This window comes from Oncorhynchus keta, chromosome 16 (assembly GCF_023373465.1).
Source record: "Oncorhynchus keta strain PuntledgeMale-10-30-2019 chromosome 16, Oket_V2, whole genome shotgun sequence".
NCBI classification, from domain to species: domain Eukaryota; kingdom Metazoa; phylum Chordata; class Actinopteri; order Salmoniformes; family Salmonidae; genus Oncorhynchus; species Oncorhynchus keta.
In genome coordinates, this window is record NC_068436.1 from 20,228,586 (window position 1) to 20,248,585 (window position 20,000).

Here is a 20,000-nt window from a genome sequence, read left to right on the forward strand (position 1 = left end):
CTCCCTCTCCTCCCCACCTTCCTCCCTCTCACCTGCTCTCTCTGATCCCCCTCCCCACCTTCCTCCCTCTCACCTGCTCTCTCTCTGACCCCCTCCCCACCTTCCCCCTCTCCCTGCTCTCCCTGATCACCTCTTCCCCAACATCCTCCCTCTCCCCTGCTCTCTCTGACCCCCCTCCCCACCTTCTCCCCTGCTCTCCCTGATCACCTCTTCCCCAATTTCCTCCCTCTCCCCTGCTCTCTCTCTGACCCCCCTCCCCTGTAGCTCTTTAACTCCACCATAGAGATATCAGAGAAGAGCAGTGTTCTGGAAGAGCGCCTGCAGATCCTCCTGGACCAGACCCTGCTCACCAGCTACACCAACATATCCCGTGGCCTGTTTGAGCAGCACAAGACCATCTACAGGTAAAGGGGGTTTGACCTTTTCTTTAAGCTGCATTGTGGGTATCAAATGGGCTCTACAAATATATTCATGATGATGATGATTCTTATTTTTGTTATTACAGCTTCATGCTTTGTGTGGACATCATGCGCCAGCATGGCGAGGTCACTGACGCAGAGTGGCAGCACTTCCTGCGAGGAGCGCCCCCCCTTGACAAGGTAGTCAGGTTGATTGACGGACCCGTCAGCCAATCAAATGGGATTATCGTCCACTGTCAGCCAATTAAAGGCAACTAGTGTCCACTCTAAGCCAGTCAAAAATGATAGATATGTGAGCTCTTAGCAAATCACAGGAAGAATTTCAAGCCCTTTACCAATCATAGAGTTTATATTTCAAGCCCTTTACCAATCATAGAGTTTATATTTCAGCCCTTTACCAATCATAGAGTTTATATTTCAGACCTTTACCAATCATAGAGTTTATATTTCAGACCTTTACCAATCATAGAGTTTATATTTCAGCCCTTTATTCAATCATATTACTGTTCAAACCCAAACCAGAAAGAGGGCTCAGGTTTGTTGTAATATGCAGCACAACATAAATGTTGATAATCTGTCAATTGTCACTGGTCTATAACAGGACTGTCTGGAATCTCTCCCTAAAATGAAGATATGTCTTGAGCCAGACAATGATTCCCACTTCTTCTATCCCTCAGCAGTCTTTACTCAGCCCATTAGGAATGCATCATTTTAAATCTCCTAGTTAAGAGTGCCTGTATACCAGAGGGCTTGTCAGCCTCTTTCCCGCTCTGCAGGAGAGAAACAGAGAGGGGAGAGAGTCCCCTCTAACCTGTGACTGTGTGTAGAATACTGATGTCCCCATGTGTCTGTGTGTAGTCAATGACTTAGCTGTCTCCAGAAACACAGATCTAGGATCAGCTAACCCTCCCCCATTCTAACTCTAATCATAAGGTGTGCCATACACTAAACTAGCCTGAGAACAGTGTGTTGGGACACAGACTTCATAATCTTTCTCTAGAGCAGGGTTTTTTGAAGAGTTCTGACAAGAGTGGATTGCTGAATGTATTATTCAATGACTCTATATCTAATGGGTGGTTTAGTCTGTCTCTATATGTCGTTATTTAAGCAGGGGAAAGATGGCCGCTTTGTCTGAAACTGGGACCCTAAACCATTGGGGGGCCATTCTCATTAAAATGATGTCCTGGTCCTCCGTCCTTATCTTCTTTTCACCCCCACCTCATCTTTTCTCCATCCATCACCTCGGTTCTCCACGTAATACCCAATGTCCCCTTGTCCTCCCTCCTCTTCTGTCTCCTCTCCACACCCCCCTCTATCTATCATTCTCTTCTATCTCAACTCCTTCTCTCTTCCCTCCTCCCCCTGGCTCTCTCTCTCCTCCCTCCCTCCCCCTGGCTGGCTCTCTCTCCTCCCTCCCTCCTGTCTGTCTCTCTCTCTCCCTCCCTCCCCTCTCTCTCTCTCCCCTCCCTCCCCCTGTTTCTCTCTCTCCCTCCCTCCCCCTGTCTCTCTCTCTCCTCCCTCCCCCTGTCTCTCTCCCTCCCTCCCCTGTCTCTCTCTCTCCCTCCCTCCCCCTGTCTCTTCCCTCCCCCTGTCTCTCTCTCCCTCCCTCCCCCCTCTCTCCTCTCCCTCCCTCCTCCCTCTCTATCTCTCTCTCTCTCTCTCTTTCTCCCTCCCCCCTCCTTCCTCCCCCTGTCTCTCTCTCCCTCCCTCCCCCTGTCTCTCTCTCCCTCCCTCCCCTGCTGGCTCTCTCTCCCTCCCTCCTCCCTCTCTCTCTCTCTCTCTCCCTCTCTTTCTCTTTCTCCCTCTCTCTCTCTCTCTCTCCCTCCCTCCCCCTGTCTCTCTCTCTCTCCCTCCCTCCCCCTGTCTCTCTCTCTCTCCCTCCCTCCCCCTGTCTCTCCCTCCCTCCCCCCTGTCTCTTCCAGACCCCCCCTGTCTCTCCCTCCCTCCCTCCCCTGTCTCTCTCTCCCTCCCACCCCCACCAGGATCATCCAGAGAGGCCTGAGGTGCCATGGCTGTCAGAGTTTACCTGGCAGACATGCTGTGAGCTGGAGGACACTCTGCCCTGCTTCAACGGCATCAAGAGAGAGATCACCGCCACACCCATCTCTATAAAACTAGGTAGAGTAACACACAACTAAAATAACCTAGACACCCATCTCTATAAAACTAGGTAGAGTAACACACAACTAAAATAACCTAGACACCCATCTCTATAAAACTAGGTAGAGTAGTAACACACAACTAAAATAACCTAGACACCCATCTCTATAAAACTAGGTAGAGTAGTAACACACAACTAAAATAACCTAGACACCCATCTCTATAAAACTAGGTAGAGTAACACACAGCTAAAATAACCTAGACACCCATCTCTATAAAACTAGGTAGAGTAACACACAACTAAAATAACCTAGACACCCATCTCTATAAAACTAGGTAGAGTAGTAACACACAACTAAAATAACCTAGACACCCATCTCTATAAAACTAGGTAGAGTAGTAACACACAACTAAAATAACCTAGACACCCATCTCTATAAAACTAGGTAGAGTAACACACAACTAAAATAACCTAGACACCCATCTCTATAAAACTAAAATCCCCCTGGACACTCCATCTCTATAAAACTCTCGTAGAGTAGTAACACACAACTAAAATAACCTAGACACCCATCTCTATAAAACTAGGTAGAGTAACACACAACTAAAATAAATCTCTATAAAACACAACTAAAATAACCTAGACACCCATCTCTAGACACCCATCTCTATAAAACTAGGTAGTAGTAACACACAACTAAAATAACCTAGACACCCATCTCTATAAAACTAGGTAGAGTAACACACAGCTAAAATAACCTAGACACCCATCTCTATAAAACTAGGTAGAGTAACACACAGCTAAAATAACCTAGACACCCATCTCTATAAAACTAGGTAGAGTAGTAACACAGCTAAAATAACCTAGACACCCATCTCTATAAATCTAGGTAGAGTAACACACAACTAAAATAACCTAGACACCCATCTCTATAAAACTAGGTAGAGTAACACACAACTAAAATAACCTAGACACCCATCTCTATAAAACTAGGTAGAGTAGTAACACACAACTAAAATAACCTAGACACCCATCTCTATAAAACTAGGTAGAGTAGTAACACACAACTAAAATAACCTAGACACCCATCTCTATAAAACTAGGTAGAGTAGTAACACACAACTAAAATAACCTAGACACCCATCTCTATAAAACTAGGTAGAGTAACACACAACTAAAATAACCTAGACACCCATCTCTATAAAACTAGGTAGAGTAGTAACACACAACTAAAATAACCTAGACACCCATCTCTATAAAACTAGGTAGAGTAACACACAACTAAAATAACCTAGACACCCATCTCTATAAAACTAGGTAGAGTAACACACAACTAAAATAACCTAGACACCCATCTCTATAAAACTAGGTAGAGTAGTAACACACAACTAAAATAACCTAGACACCCATCTCTATAAAACTAGGTAGAGTAACACACAACTAAAATAACCTAGACACCCATCTCTATAAAACTAGGTAGAGTAACACACAACTAAAATAACCTAGACACCCATCTCTATAAAACTAGGTAGAGTAACACAACTAAAATAACCTAGAGATTACCACTAAAATAACCTAAAATAACCACCCATCTCTATAAAACTAGGTAGAGTAACACACAGCTAAAATAACCTAGACAGATCTCTTAAAACTAGGTAGAGTAGTAACACAACTAAAATAACCTAGAGATTATCCACTAGGTAGAGTAGTAACACAGCTAAAATAACCTAGAGATTACCACTAGGTAGAGTAGTAACACAGCTAAAATAACCTAGAGATTACCACTAGGTAGAGTAAACACAGCTAAAATAACCTAGAGATTACCACTAGGTAGAGTAGTAACACAGCTAAAATAACATAGAGATTACCACTAGGTAGAGTAGTAACACAGCTAAAATAACCTAGAGATTACCACTAGGTAGAGTAGTAACACAGCTAAAATAACCTAGAGATTACCACTAGGTAGAGTAGTAACACAGCTAAAATAACCTAGACACCCATCTCTATAAAACTAGGTAGAGTAACACACAACTAAAATAACCTAGACACCCATCTCTATAAAACTAGGTAGAGTAGTAACACACAACTAAAATAACCTAGACACCCATCTCTATAAAACTAGGTAGAGTAACACACAACTAAAATAACCTAGAGATTACCACTAGGTAGAGTAGTAACACAGCTAAAATAACATAGAGATTACCACTAGGTAGAGTAGTAACACAGCTAAAATAACCTAGAGATTACCACTAGGTAGAGTAGTAACACAGCTAAAATAACCTAGAGATTACCACTAGGTAGAGTAGTAACACAGCTAAAATAACCTAGAGATTACCACTAGGTAGAGTAGTAACACAGCTAAAATAACCGAGAGATTAGCCACTAGGTAGAGTAGTAACACAGCTAAAATAACCTAGAGATTACCACTAGGTAGAGTAGTAACACAGCTAAAATAACCTAGAGATTACCACTAGGTAGAGTAGTAACACAGCTAAAATAACCTAGAGATTACCACTAGGTAGAGTAGTAACACAGCTAAAATAACCTAGAGATTACCACTAGGTAGAGTAGTAACACAGCTAAAATAACCTAGAGATTACCACTAGGTAGAGTAGTAACACAGCTAAAATAACCTAGAGATTACCACTAGGTAGAGTAGTAACACAGCTAAAATAACCTAGAGATTACCACTAGGTAGAGTAGTAACACAGCTAAAATAACCCAGAGATTACCACTAGGTAGAGTAGTAACACAGCTAAAATAACCTAGAGATTACCACTAGGTAGAGTAACACACAGCTAAAATAACCTAGAGATTACCACTAGGTAGAGTAGTAACACAGCTAAAATAACCTAGAGATTACCACTACCTTGTAATCTGCTAATGATGTCAATGTCAATGCTAATGTTGTCAATGGGAACACACACTCTTCTGCCTAGCTACAGAAGTAGATTAATATTGGAGTGTGTGTTCCCAGGTCGTCTGGAAGTGTGTTTCAACCCAGAGAACTGGCAGGGCTACGTGTCTGACTCCCAGCTGCCTCCCTACTCAGAGGAGATGTCTGAAGAAGAGAAGGAAAAGGCAAACGGGGTCAGGGGTCACTGGGATCAGAGACTGGGGGCCTTCCAGAAACTGGTGCTCATCAAGAGCTTCATGGAGGAGAAGGTAGTGGGGGTTGTTGGTGTGTGTGTGTGTGTCTGTCTGGAAAGGGCTGCCAGTTTTCTTGGCATCTCTCTCATTGTATGTTGCATATCAATGGTCATATTTGATAGGAGTTGCCCTTCAGGCCACACAGCGATATTTGCAGTTATGTTCATCCATCTGTTTTATTTAGGGTGTGTTCTTAAATTCAATCTGGAGTGCCAGAGTGTTGTCAGACTGTACGTTGGTAAATCCAGAGCTCTGGCGCGAGGGCTAGGTTTGAGCCGAGCGTTCTGACCTCACAACTATCGTCAACCACCCAAGCTAACTGGCTAGCTACTTCCAGACACATAATGAGAGAACACCTCACTCTGACCATTTTCCTTGAGCTAGCAGGGCTGGTTAGGCTGTTTTCATGTTATTCTAATTTTATTTATTTAACTAGGCAAGTCAGTTAAGAACAAATTCTTATTTTCAATGACGGCCTGGGAACAGCGGGTTAACTGTCTGTTCAGGGGCAGAACGACAGATCTGTACCTTGTCAGCTCGGGGATTTGAACTTGCAACCTTCCGGTTACGAGTCCAACGCTCTAACCACTAGGCTACCCTGCCGCCCCCTGAGTGTTGGTGACTGTAACTGTGCAGCTGGCAACATTTTAATGATGTTTTTTTGCCAACGTTTGCTGACAGCGGCCATATTCAGCTAGTGTTGAACGTTTGTAAATTCAGTTATTCTGCTCTCTGAAACACTCAGAGGAGAGTACTCTGGAATCAGAGTAGATAGCCGGAGGGAGTTGACTTACTCTCCCTGCCACTCTCCCTCCCTCCCTCTAGGTGGTGTTTGCGGTGACAGAGTTTGTGATCGTGAGCCTGGGGAAACAGTTTGTAGAGAACCCTCCTGTTGACCTGGCCACTCTCTACAGTGACATGTCTCCCTCCACCCCCCTGGTCTTCATCCTCAGTACCGGATCAGACCCCATGGGAGCCTTCCAACGCTTCGCCAAGGAGAGGGGATACCTGGACAGGTGAGGGGGTGGGACAGCGGGAGGATGGAGGAGAAGGGGGAGGGAGGGAGGGAGGGGTAGTTGGGTACCCCTGTCCCCCTCTCTGAGACTGTTCCCCTCTCTATGTCGGTCCCCTGCATCTCAGTATTAACAACTTGTCCTTCTTTCTCATCATGTGTCCAGGTTTGGCTGGTGGAGGCCGTCATTGTAAATAAGAATTTGTTCTTAACTGACTTGCCTAGTTAAATAAAGGTTCAATGAAAAATAAATCAATACAAATCTCTCTCTAGGTCAGGGTCCTCTCTGTCTCTCAGTATTATCTCTGTCTCTCAGTATTAACTCTCTGTCGCTCAGTATTATCTCTGTCTCTCAGTATTAACTCTCTGTCTCTCAGTATTAACTCTCTGTCTCTCAGTATTAACTCTCTGTCTCTCAGTATTAACTCTGTCTCTCAGTATTAACTCTCTGTCTCTCAGTATTAACTCTCTGTCTCTCAGTATTAACTCTCTGTCTCTCAGTATTAACTCTGTCTCTCAGTATTAACTCTCTGTCTCTCAGTATTAACTCTCTGTCTCTCAGTATCAACTCTGTCTCTCAGTATTAACTCTGTCTCTCAGTATTAACTCTCTGTCTCTCAGTATTAACTCTCTGTCTCTCAGTATTAACTCTGTCTCTCTAACTCTGTCTCTCAGTTCAACTCTGTCTCTCAGTATTAACTCTCTGTCTCTCAGTATCAACTCTGTCTCTCAGTATTAACTCTCTGTCTCTCAGTATTAACTCTCTGTCTCTCAGTATTAACTCTCTGTCTCTCAGTATTAACTCTCTGTCTCTCAGTATTAACTCTCTGTCTCTCAGTATTAACTCTCTGTCTCTCAGTATTAACTCTCTGTCTCTCAGTATTAACTCTCTGTCTCTCAGTATTAACTCTCTGTCTCTCAGTATCAACTCTCTGTCTCTCAGTATTAACTCTCTGTCTCTCAGTATTAACTCTGTCTCTCAGTATCAACTCTGTCTCTCAGTATTAACTCTCTGTCTCTCAGTATCAACTCTGTCTCTCAGTATTAACTCTGTCTCTCAGTATTAACTCTCTGTCTCTCAGTATTAACTCTCTGTCTCTCAGTATTAACTCTCTGTCTCAGTATTAACTCTGTCTCTCAGTATTAACTCTCTGTCTCTCAGTATTAACTCTCTGTCTCTCAGTATTAACTCTGTCTCTCAGTATTAACTCTCTGTCTCTCAGTATTAACTCTCTGTCTCTCAGTATTAACTCTCTGTCTCTCAGTATCAACTCTGTCTCTCAGTATTAACTCTCTGTCTCTCAGTATTATCTCTGTCTCTCAGTATTAACTCTCTGTCTCTCAGTATTAACTCTGTCTCTCAGTATTAACTCTCTGTCTCTCAGTATTAACTCTCTGTCTCTCAGTATTAACTCTCTGTCTCTCAGTATCAACTCTGTCTCTCAGTATTAACTCTCTGTCTCTCAGTATTAACTCTCTGTCTCTCTCCAGGGTAGGTCTATCTCTGTCTCTCAGTATTAACTCTCTGTCTCTCAGTATAATCTCTCTGTCTCTCAGTATTAACTCTGTCTCTCAGTCCAGGGTGAGGTCTGTCTCTCTATTAACTCTCTGTCTCTCAGTATTAACTGTCTCTGTATCTCTCTCCAGTATTAACTCTCTGTCTCTCATTATTAACCCTATGTCTCTCTCTCAGGGTGATCTAACTCTCAGGGTCTCTCAGTATTAACCTATCTCTGTCTCTCAGTATATATCTCTCTGTCTCTCAGTATTAACCTCTGTCTCTCAGTAGGGTAAGGTCTGTCTCTCTATTATCTCTGTCATGGTCTCTCAGTGTTAACCTCTGTCTCTCAGTGATTATCTCTCTCAGGGTCTCTCAGTGTTAACCCTCTGTCTCTCAGTATGAGGTCTATCTCTCTAGTTCAGGGTCTCTCAGTGTCTATCTCTCTCTATCTCTTAACTCTGTCTCTCAGTGTTAACCCCATCTCTGTCTCTCAGGGTAGGTCTATCTCTCTAGGTCTCTGTCTCTCAGTGTTAACCCTCTGTCTCTCCAGGGTATTAACTCTCTGTCTCTCAGTATTAACCCTCTGTATCTCTCTCCAGGGTGAGGTCTAACTCTCTAGGTCAGGGTCTCTCAGTGTTAACCCTCTGTCTCTCTGTATCTCTGTCTCTCAGGGTGACTCTCTGTCTCTCTATCTCTCTGTCTCTCAGGGTCTCTCAGTATTAACTCACTGTCTCTCAGTATTAACTCTCTGTATCTCAGTATTAACTCTGTCTCTCAGTATTAACTCTCTGTCTCTCAGTATTAACTCTCTGTCTCTCAGTATTAACTCTCTGTCTCTCAGTATTAACTCTCTGTCTCCCAGTATTAACTCTCTGTCTCTCAGTATTAACCCCATGTCTCACTCTCCAGGGTGAGGTCTATCTCTCTAGGTCAGGGTCTCTCAGTGTTAACCCTCTGTCTCTCTCTCCAGGGTGAGGTCTATCTCTCTAGGTCAGGGTCTCTCAGTATTAACTCTGTCTCTCTCCAGGGTGAGGTCTATCTCTAGGTCAGGGTCTCTCAGTGTTAACCCTCTGTATCTCTCTCCAGGGTGAGGTCTATCTCTCTAGGTCAGGGTCTCTCAGTGTTAACCCTCTGTATCTCTCTCCAGGGTGAGGTCTATCTCTCTAGGTCAGGGTCTCTCAGTGTTAACCCTCTGTATCTCTCTCCAGGGTGAGGTCAATCTCTCTAGGTCAGGGTCTCTCAGTATTAACTCTGTATCTCTCTCCAGAGTGAGGTCTATCTCTCTAGGTCAGGGTCTCTCAGTGTTAACCCTCTGTATCTCTCTCCAGGGTGAGGTCTATCTCTCTAGGTCAGGGTCTCTCAGTGTTAACCCCATGTATCTCTCTCCAGGGTGAGGTCTGTCTCTCTAGGTCAGGGTCTCTCAGTGTTAACCCCATGTATCTCTCTCCAGGGTGAGGTCTATCTCTCTAGGTCAGGGTCTCTCAGTATTAACCTCTGTCTCTCTCTCCAGGGTGAGGTATATCTCTAGGTCAGGGTCTCTCAGTGTTAACCCTCTGTATCTCTCTCCAGGGTGAGGTCTATCTCTAGGTCAGGGTCTCTCAGTGTTAACCCTCTGTATCTCTCTCCAGGGTGAGGTCTATCTCTAGGTCAGGGTCTCTCAGTATTAACCCTATGTCTCTCTCCAGGGTGAGGTCTATCACTCTAGGTCAGGGTCTCTCAGTGTTAACCCTCTGTCTCTATGTATCTCTCTCTCCAGGGTGAGGTATATCTCTCTAGGTCAGGGTCTCTCAGTGTTAACCCTCTGTATCTCTCTCCAGGGTGAGGTCTATCTCTCTAGGTCATGGTCTCTCAGTGTTAACCCTCTGTATCTCTCTCCAGGGTCTATCTCTCTGTCAGGGTCTCTCAGTGTCTATCTCTCTAGGTCAGGGTCTCTCAGTGTTAACCCTCTGTATCTCTCTCCAGGGTGAGGTCTATCTCTCTAGGTCAGGGTCTCAGTGTTAACCCTCTGTATCTCTCTCCAGGGTGAGGTCTATCTCTCTATGTCAGGTCTCTCAGTGTTAACCCTCTGTATCTCTCTCCAGAGTCTATCTCTCTAGGTCAACTCAGTGTTAACCCTCTTTATCTCTCTCCAGAGTGAGGTCTATCTCTCTAGGTCAGGGTCTCTCAGTGTTAACCCTCTGTATCTCTCTCCAGGGTGAGGTCTATCTCTCTAGGTCAGGGTCTCTCAGTGTTAACCCTCTGTATCTCTCTCCAGGGTGAGGTCTATCTCTCTAGGTCAGGGTCTCTCAGTGTTAACCCCTGTATCTCTCTCCAGGGTGAGGTCTATCTCTCTAGGTCAGGGTCTCTCAGTGTTAACCCCATTATCTCTCTCCAGAGTGAGGTCTATCTCTCTAGGTCAGGGTCTCTCAGTGTTAACTCTGTATCTCTCTCCAGGGTGATCTATCTCTAGGTCATGGTCTCTCAGTGTTAACCCTCTGTATCTCTCTCCAGGGTGAGGTCTATCTCTCTAGGTCAGGGTCAGGGTCCTATAGCTGAGAAGATGATTCTGGAAGCTCTGAAGAGCGGTAACTGGATCTTCCTCCAGAACTGTCACCTGGCTGTGTCCTGGATGTTAGCCATGGAGGAACTTATCAAGACCTTCACTGAGCCGGGTCAGAACCCCTACACACACACTACCTACAGACACCCTACACACACACTACCTACAGACACCCTACACACACACTACCTACAGACACCCTACACACACACTACCTACAGACACCCTACACACACACTACATACACACACCCTACACACACACACTACCTACAGACACCCTACACACACACTACCTACAGACACCCTACACACACACTACATATAGACACACCCTACACACACTAAATACAGACACACTACATATAGACCCCTACACACACACTACATATAGACACACCCACACACACACCCTACACACACACACACTACATATAGACACACCCTACACACACCCTACACACACACACACTACATATAGATACCATAAACATACACTACACACACCCTACACACACACACCACCTAAACCCACACACACACCCTACATATAGACACCCTAAACATACACTACATACAGACACCCTACACACACACCCTACAACACACACACACACACACTACATATACACACACCCTACACACACACACTACCTACAGACACCCTACACACACACTACCTACAGACACCCTACACACACACTACATACACACACCCTAAACACACACACACTACCTACAGACACCCTACACACACACTACCTACAGACACCCTACACACACACTACATACACACACCCTACACACACACACTACCTACAGACACCCTACACACACACACTACCTACAGACACCCTACACACACACATACACACTACACACCCTACATATAGACACCCTAAAGACACACACTACACACACACTACATACAGACACCCTATAACCCCACACACACACTACATATAGACACCCTACAACCCTACACACACACTACATACAGACACCCTAAACACACACACCCTACACACACACACACTACATATAGATACCCTAAACACACACACTACATACAGACACCCTAAAACACACACACACCCTACACACACACACCTAAACACACACACACCCTACACACAGACACCCTACACAGACACCCTACACACACACACCCTACACACAGACACCCTACACACACACCCTACACACAGACACCCTACACACACACCCTACATATAGACACCCTAAACATACACTACATACAGACACCCTACACACACACCCTACACACACACACCCTACACACAGACACCTAAACACACACACACCCTACACACACACACCCTACACACAGACACCCGTTCACACACACCCTACACCCTACACACAGACACCCTACACACACACCCTACACCCTATACACACACACCTACACACACACACCCTACATACAGACACACACTGTAGACACACACACCCTACATATAGACACACCCCTACATAGAGACACCCTAAAACACACACACCCTACATATAGACACCCTAAACACACACACACACACCCTACATATAGACACCCTACACACACACCCTACATATAGACACCTTAAACACACACACACCCTACATACAGACACCCTACACACACACACCCTACATATAGACACCTTAAACACACACACACCCTACACATAGACACCCACACACACACCCCTACATATAGACACCTTAAACACACACACACCCTACATATAGACACCCTAAACACACACACCCCTACATATAGACACCCTAAACACACACACACACCCTACATACAGACACCCTAAACACACACACACCCTACATATAGACACCCTAAACACACACACACACCCTACATACAGACACCCTAAACACACACACACCCTAAATATAGACACCCTAAACACACACTACATATAGACACACCCTACATACAGACACCCTAAAACACACACACACACCCTACACACAGACACCCTAAACACACACACCCTACATATAGACACCCTAAACACACACACACACCCTACACACACACTACACACACACCCTACATACAGACACCCTAAACACACACACACCCTACATACAGACACCCTAAACACACACACCCCTACATACAGACACCATAAAACACACACACACCCTACATATAGACGCCCTACATACAGACACCCTAAACACACACACACACCCTACATATAGACACCCTACATACAGACACCCTAAACACACACACCCCCTACATACAGACACCCTAAACACACACACACACCCTACATACAGACACCCTAAACACACACACACCCTACATACAGACACCCTAAACACACACACACACCCTACATATAGACACCCTACATACAGACACCCTAAACACACACACACCCTACATACAGACACCCTAAACACACACACACACCCTACATATAGACACCCTACATACAGACACCCTAAACACACACACACACACACCCTACATACAGACACCCTAAACACACACACACCCTACATACAGACACCCTAAACACACACACACACCCTACATATAGACACCCTACATACAGACACCCTAAACACACACACACCCACATACAGACACCCTAAACACACACACACCCCCTACATACAGACACCCTAAACACACACACACCCTACATACAGACACCCTACAACACACACACACCCTACATACAGACACCCTAAACACACACACACACACACCCTACATATAGACACCCTACATACAGACACCCTAAACACACACACACCCTACATACAGACACCCTAAACACACACACACACCCTACATATAGACACCCTAAACTCACACACCCTACATATAGACACCCTAAACACACACACCCTACATATAGACACCCTAAACACACACACACACACCCTACATATAGACACCCTACACACACACCCTACATATAGACACCTTAAACACACACACCCCTACATATAGACACCCTACACACACACCCCTACATACATAGACACCTTAAACACACACACACCCTACATATAGACACCCTACACACACACCCCTACATATAGACACCTAAACAACACACACACACACCCTACATATAGACACCCTACACACACACACCCTACATATAGACACCCTAAACACACACACACACCCTACATACAGACACCCTAAACACACACACACCCTAAATATAGACACCCTAAACACACACACACACCCTACATACAGACACCCTAAACACACACACACCCTACATACAGACACCCTAAACACACACACACACCCTACATATAGACACACCCTACATACAGACACCCTAAACACACACACACACACCCTACACACAGACACCCTAAACACACACACCCTACATATAGACACCCTAAACACACACACACACCCCACACACACAGACACCCTACACACACACACACCCTACACACACACCGTACATACAGACACCCTAAACACACACACCCCCTACATACAGACACCCTAAACACACACACACACCCTACATATAGACACCCTACATACAGACACCCTAAACACACACACACACACCCTACATATAGACACCCTACATACAGACACCCTAAACACACACACCCTACATACAGACACCCTAAACACACACACACACCCTACATACAGACACCCTAAACACACACACACCCTACATACAGACACCCTAAACACACACACACACCCTACATATAGACACCCTACATACAGACACCCTAAACACACACACACCCTACATACAGACACCCTAAACACACACACACACCCTACATATAGACACCCTACATACAGACACCCTAAACACACACACACACCCTACATACAGACACCCTAAACACACACACACCCTACATACAGACACCCTAAACACACACACACACCCTACATATAGACACCCTACATACAGACACCCTAAACACACACACCCTACATACAGACACCCTAAACACACACACACACCCTACATACAGACACCCTAAACACACACACACACCCTACATACAGACACCCTAAACACACACACACCCTACATACAGACACCCTAAACACACACACACACACCCTACATATAGACGCCCTACATACAGACACCCTAAACACACACACACCCCTACATACAGACACCCTAAACACACACACACACCCTACATATAGACACCCTAAACTCACACACCCTACATATAGACACCCTAAACACACACACACCCTACATACAGACACCCTAAACACACACACACCCTAATACAGACACACCCTACACACACACCCTACACACAGACACACTACATATAGACACACCCTACACACACACACCCTACACACACACACACTACATATAGATACCATAAACTACACTACACACACCCTACACACACACACCACCTACCCTACACACACACCCTACATATAGACACCCTACATATAGACACCCTAAACACACACTACATACAGACACCCTACACACACACTACACACACACACACACACACACACACACTACATATACACACACCCTACACACACACACACTACCTACAGACACCCTACACACACACTACCTACAGACACCCTACACACACACTACATACACACACCCTACACACACACACTACCTACAGACACCCTACACACACACACCTACAGACACCCTACACACACACTACATACACACACCCTACACACACACACTACCTACAGACACCCTACACACACACACTACCTACAGACACCCTACACACAGTTACAGACACACTACACACTACAGGGTATAGACACCCTACATATAGACACACCCTAGAACACACACACATGACAGACACCCTACATATAGACCCCCTACACACACACTATTATTTATTATTTAGACACACCCTACACACACACCCACACACACACTACATATAGACACCCTACACACACACCCTACACACACACACCCTACATATAGATACCCTAAACATACACTACATACAGACACCCTACACACACACACCCTACACACACACACCCTACACACAGACACCCTACACACACACCCTACACACACACACCCTACACACAGACACCCTACACACACACCCTACACACAGACACCCACACACACACCCTACATATAGACACCCTAAACATACACTACATACAGACACCCTACACACACACCCTACACACACACACCCTACACACAGACACCCTACACACACACCCTACATATAGACACCCTAAACATACACTACATACAGACACCCTACAAACACCCTACACACAGACACCCTACACACACACCCTACATATAGACACCCTAAACATACACTACATACAGACACCCTAAACACACACACCCTACACACACACACCCTACACACAGACACCCTAAACACACACACCCTACACACACACACCCTACACACAGACACCCTAAACACACACACACACACCCTACACACAGACACCTAAAAACACACACACCCTACACCCTATACAGACACACCTAAACACACACACCCTACATACAGACACACACTGTACACACACACCCTACATATAGACACACCCCTACATAGAGACACCCTAAAACACACACACCCTACATATAGACACCCTAAACACACACACACACACCCTACATATAGACACCCTACACACACACCCCTACATATAGACACCTAAACACACACACACCCTACATATAGACACACACACACACCCCCTACATATAGACACCTTAAACACACACACACCCTACATATAGACACCCTAAACACACACACCCCTACATATAGACACCTTAAACACACACACACCCTACATATAGACACCCTACACACACACCCCTACATATAGACACCCTAAACACACACACACACCCTACATACAGACACCCTAAACACACACACACCCTACATATAGACACCCTAAACACACACACACACCCTACATACAGACACCCTAAACACACACACACCCTAAATATAGACACCCTAAACACACACACACTACATATAGACACACCCTACATATAGACACCCTAAACACACACACACCCCCTACACACAGACACCCTAAACACACACACACCCTACATATAGACACCCTAAACACACACACACACACCCACACACACACACACCCTACATACACACACCCTACATACAGACACCCTACACACACACACCCTACATACAGACACCCTAAACACACACACCTCCTACATACAGACACCATAAAAACACACACACACCCTACATATAGACGCCCTACATACAGACACCCTAAACACACACACACACACACCCTACATATAGACACCCTACATACAGACACCCTAAACACACACACACCCTACATACAGAAACCCTAAACACACACACACCATACATACAGACACCCTAAACACACACACCCTACATACAGACACCCTAAACACACACACACACACCCTACATATAGACACCCTACATACAGACACCCTAAACACACACACACCCTACATACAGACACCCTAAACACACACACACACCCTACATATAGACACCCTACATACAGACACCCTAAACACACACACACACCCTACATACAGACACCCTAAACACACACACCCTACATACAGACACCCTAAACACACACACACACCCTACATACAGACACCCTAAACACACACACACACCCTACATACAGACACCCTAAAACACACACACACCCTACACACAGACACCCTAAACACACACACACACCCTACATACAGACACCCTAAACACACACACACCCTACATACAGACACCCTAAACACACACACACACACCCTACATATAGACGCCCTACATACAGACACCCTAAACACACACACACCCTACATACAGACACCCTAAACACACACACACACCCTACATATAGACACCCTAAACTCACACACCCTACATATAGACACCCTAAACACACACACACACCCTACATACAGACACCCTAAACACACACACACACCCTACATATAGACACCCTAAATACACACACACCCTACATACAGACACCCTACAACACACACACACCCTAAATATAGACACCTAAACACACACACACACTACATATAGACACACCCTACATACAGACACCCTAAACACACACACCCTACACACAGACACCCTAAACACACACACCCTACATATAGACACCCTAAACACACACACACACCCCACACACAGACACCCTACACACACACACCCATACACACAACCTACATACAGACACCCTAAAACACACACACCCCTACATACAGACACCATAAACACACACACACACCCTACATATAGACGCCCTACATACAGACACCCTAAAACACACACACACACACACACACACACCCTACATACAGACACATTTACATTTATATTTAAGTCATTTAGCAGACGCTCTATCCAGAGCCTACAAATTGGACACCCTAAACACACCCTAAGCACACCCTAAACACACACACCCCTACATACAGACACCCTAAACACACACACACACACCCTACATACAGACACCCTAAACACACACACACCCTACATACAGACACCCTAAACACACACACACACCCTACATATAGACACCCTACATACAGACACCCTAAACACACACACACACACACACCCTACATATAGACACCCTACATACAGACACCCTAAAACACACACAGATATACAGACCCTAAACATACAGACACCCTAAACACACACACACACCCTACATATAGACACCCTACATACAGACACCCTAAACACACACACCCTACATACAGACACCCTAAACACACACCCCTACATACAGACACCCTGCATACATAAACCCTAAACACACACACACCCTACATACAGACACCCTAAACACACACACCCTACATACAGACACCCTAAACACACACACACCCCCTACATACAGACACCCTACACACACACACACCCTACATACAGACACCCTACACACACACACCCCCTACATATAGACACCCTACACACACACACCCTACACACACACGCACCATTTATATTGACCATATTCCCTACAGTATATGACATCCTAGGTCATATAGGTAGGATGTAGGATTTGTTCTTAACTGAATTGCCTAGTTAAATAAAAGGTCAAATAAAAAATAAATAAATAAAACAAAACAAAGTAGATGTCCTAACCGACTTGCCAAAACTATAGTTTGTTTACAAGAAATGTGTGGAGTGGTTGAAAAAATAGTTTTAATGACTCCAACCTAAGTGATGTAAACTTCAACTGTATGTACCTGGGTATCAGGTGGTGTGAGGTGTTGCTGTGTGGTTAGGTCAGGACACAGGATGAATGGGGATTTGAATGGCTCTCACACACACACCCTGCACCTGCGGCTGTCCTGTGCTGCTGGACCTCTCTACGACACGCTATGGACTGGACTGACCCTATGTGTGTGTGCTGTGTTTATGTCTACTGACTCATTCTGTCACCTCCTCCCTGTTAGACACGGTGATCCATGAGAACTTCAGGTTGTTCCTGAGCTCCATGCCCACCAAGGTGTTCCTGTCACCGTCCTCCAGAACTCTGTCAAGGTAACGCTCACCTTTACACACAGGCAATAGATTCTACAACTCAAACTTAGGTTCTACTACTCCATTTTAGATTCTGGAACTCAGTCTTAGAATATGAAACTCCGTTTTAGATGATGAAACTCAGTCTTAGGTTCTAGAATCTCAGTCTTTGGTTCTAGAATCTCAGTCTTTGGTTCTAGAATCTCAGTCTTAGGTTCTACAATCTCAGACTTAGTTCTACAACTCAGTCTTAGGTTCTAGAGCATAATCTCGGGTTGTCTAAATTGAAACAGTATTGGATTCTCAAGGCTCTGTTGAGTTATTTATGGATCCTCAGCAATTCCGTTATTTCCTGTTTGCGTCTTTGGACAGATTGTCCTCTCAACCTTAGCCACTCCTCTCAACCTTAGCCACTCCTCTCAACCTTAGCCACTCCTCTCAACCTTAGCCACTCCTCTCAACCTTAGCCACTCCTCTCAACCTTAGCCACTCCTCTCAACCTTAGCCACTCCTCTCAACCTTAGCCACTCCTCTCAACCTTAGCCACTCCTCTCAACCTTAGCCACTCCTCTCAACCCTCGCCACTCCTCTCAACCTTAGCCACTCCTCTCAACCTTAGCCACTCCTCTCAACCTTAGCCACTCCTCTCAACCTTAGCCACTCCTCTCAACCTTAGCCACTCCTCTCAAC

The 20,000-nt window shown here is 45.2% G+C and overlaps 1 pseudogene; it reads left to right on the forward strand.

Moving 5' to 3' along the window:
• Window positions 1–20,000, forward strand: part of LOC127908033 (dynein axonemal heavy chain 6-like) — a 60,875-nt pseudogene that overhangs the window by 18,634 nt on the left and 22,241 nt on the right.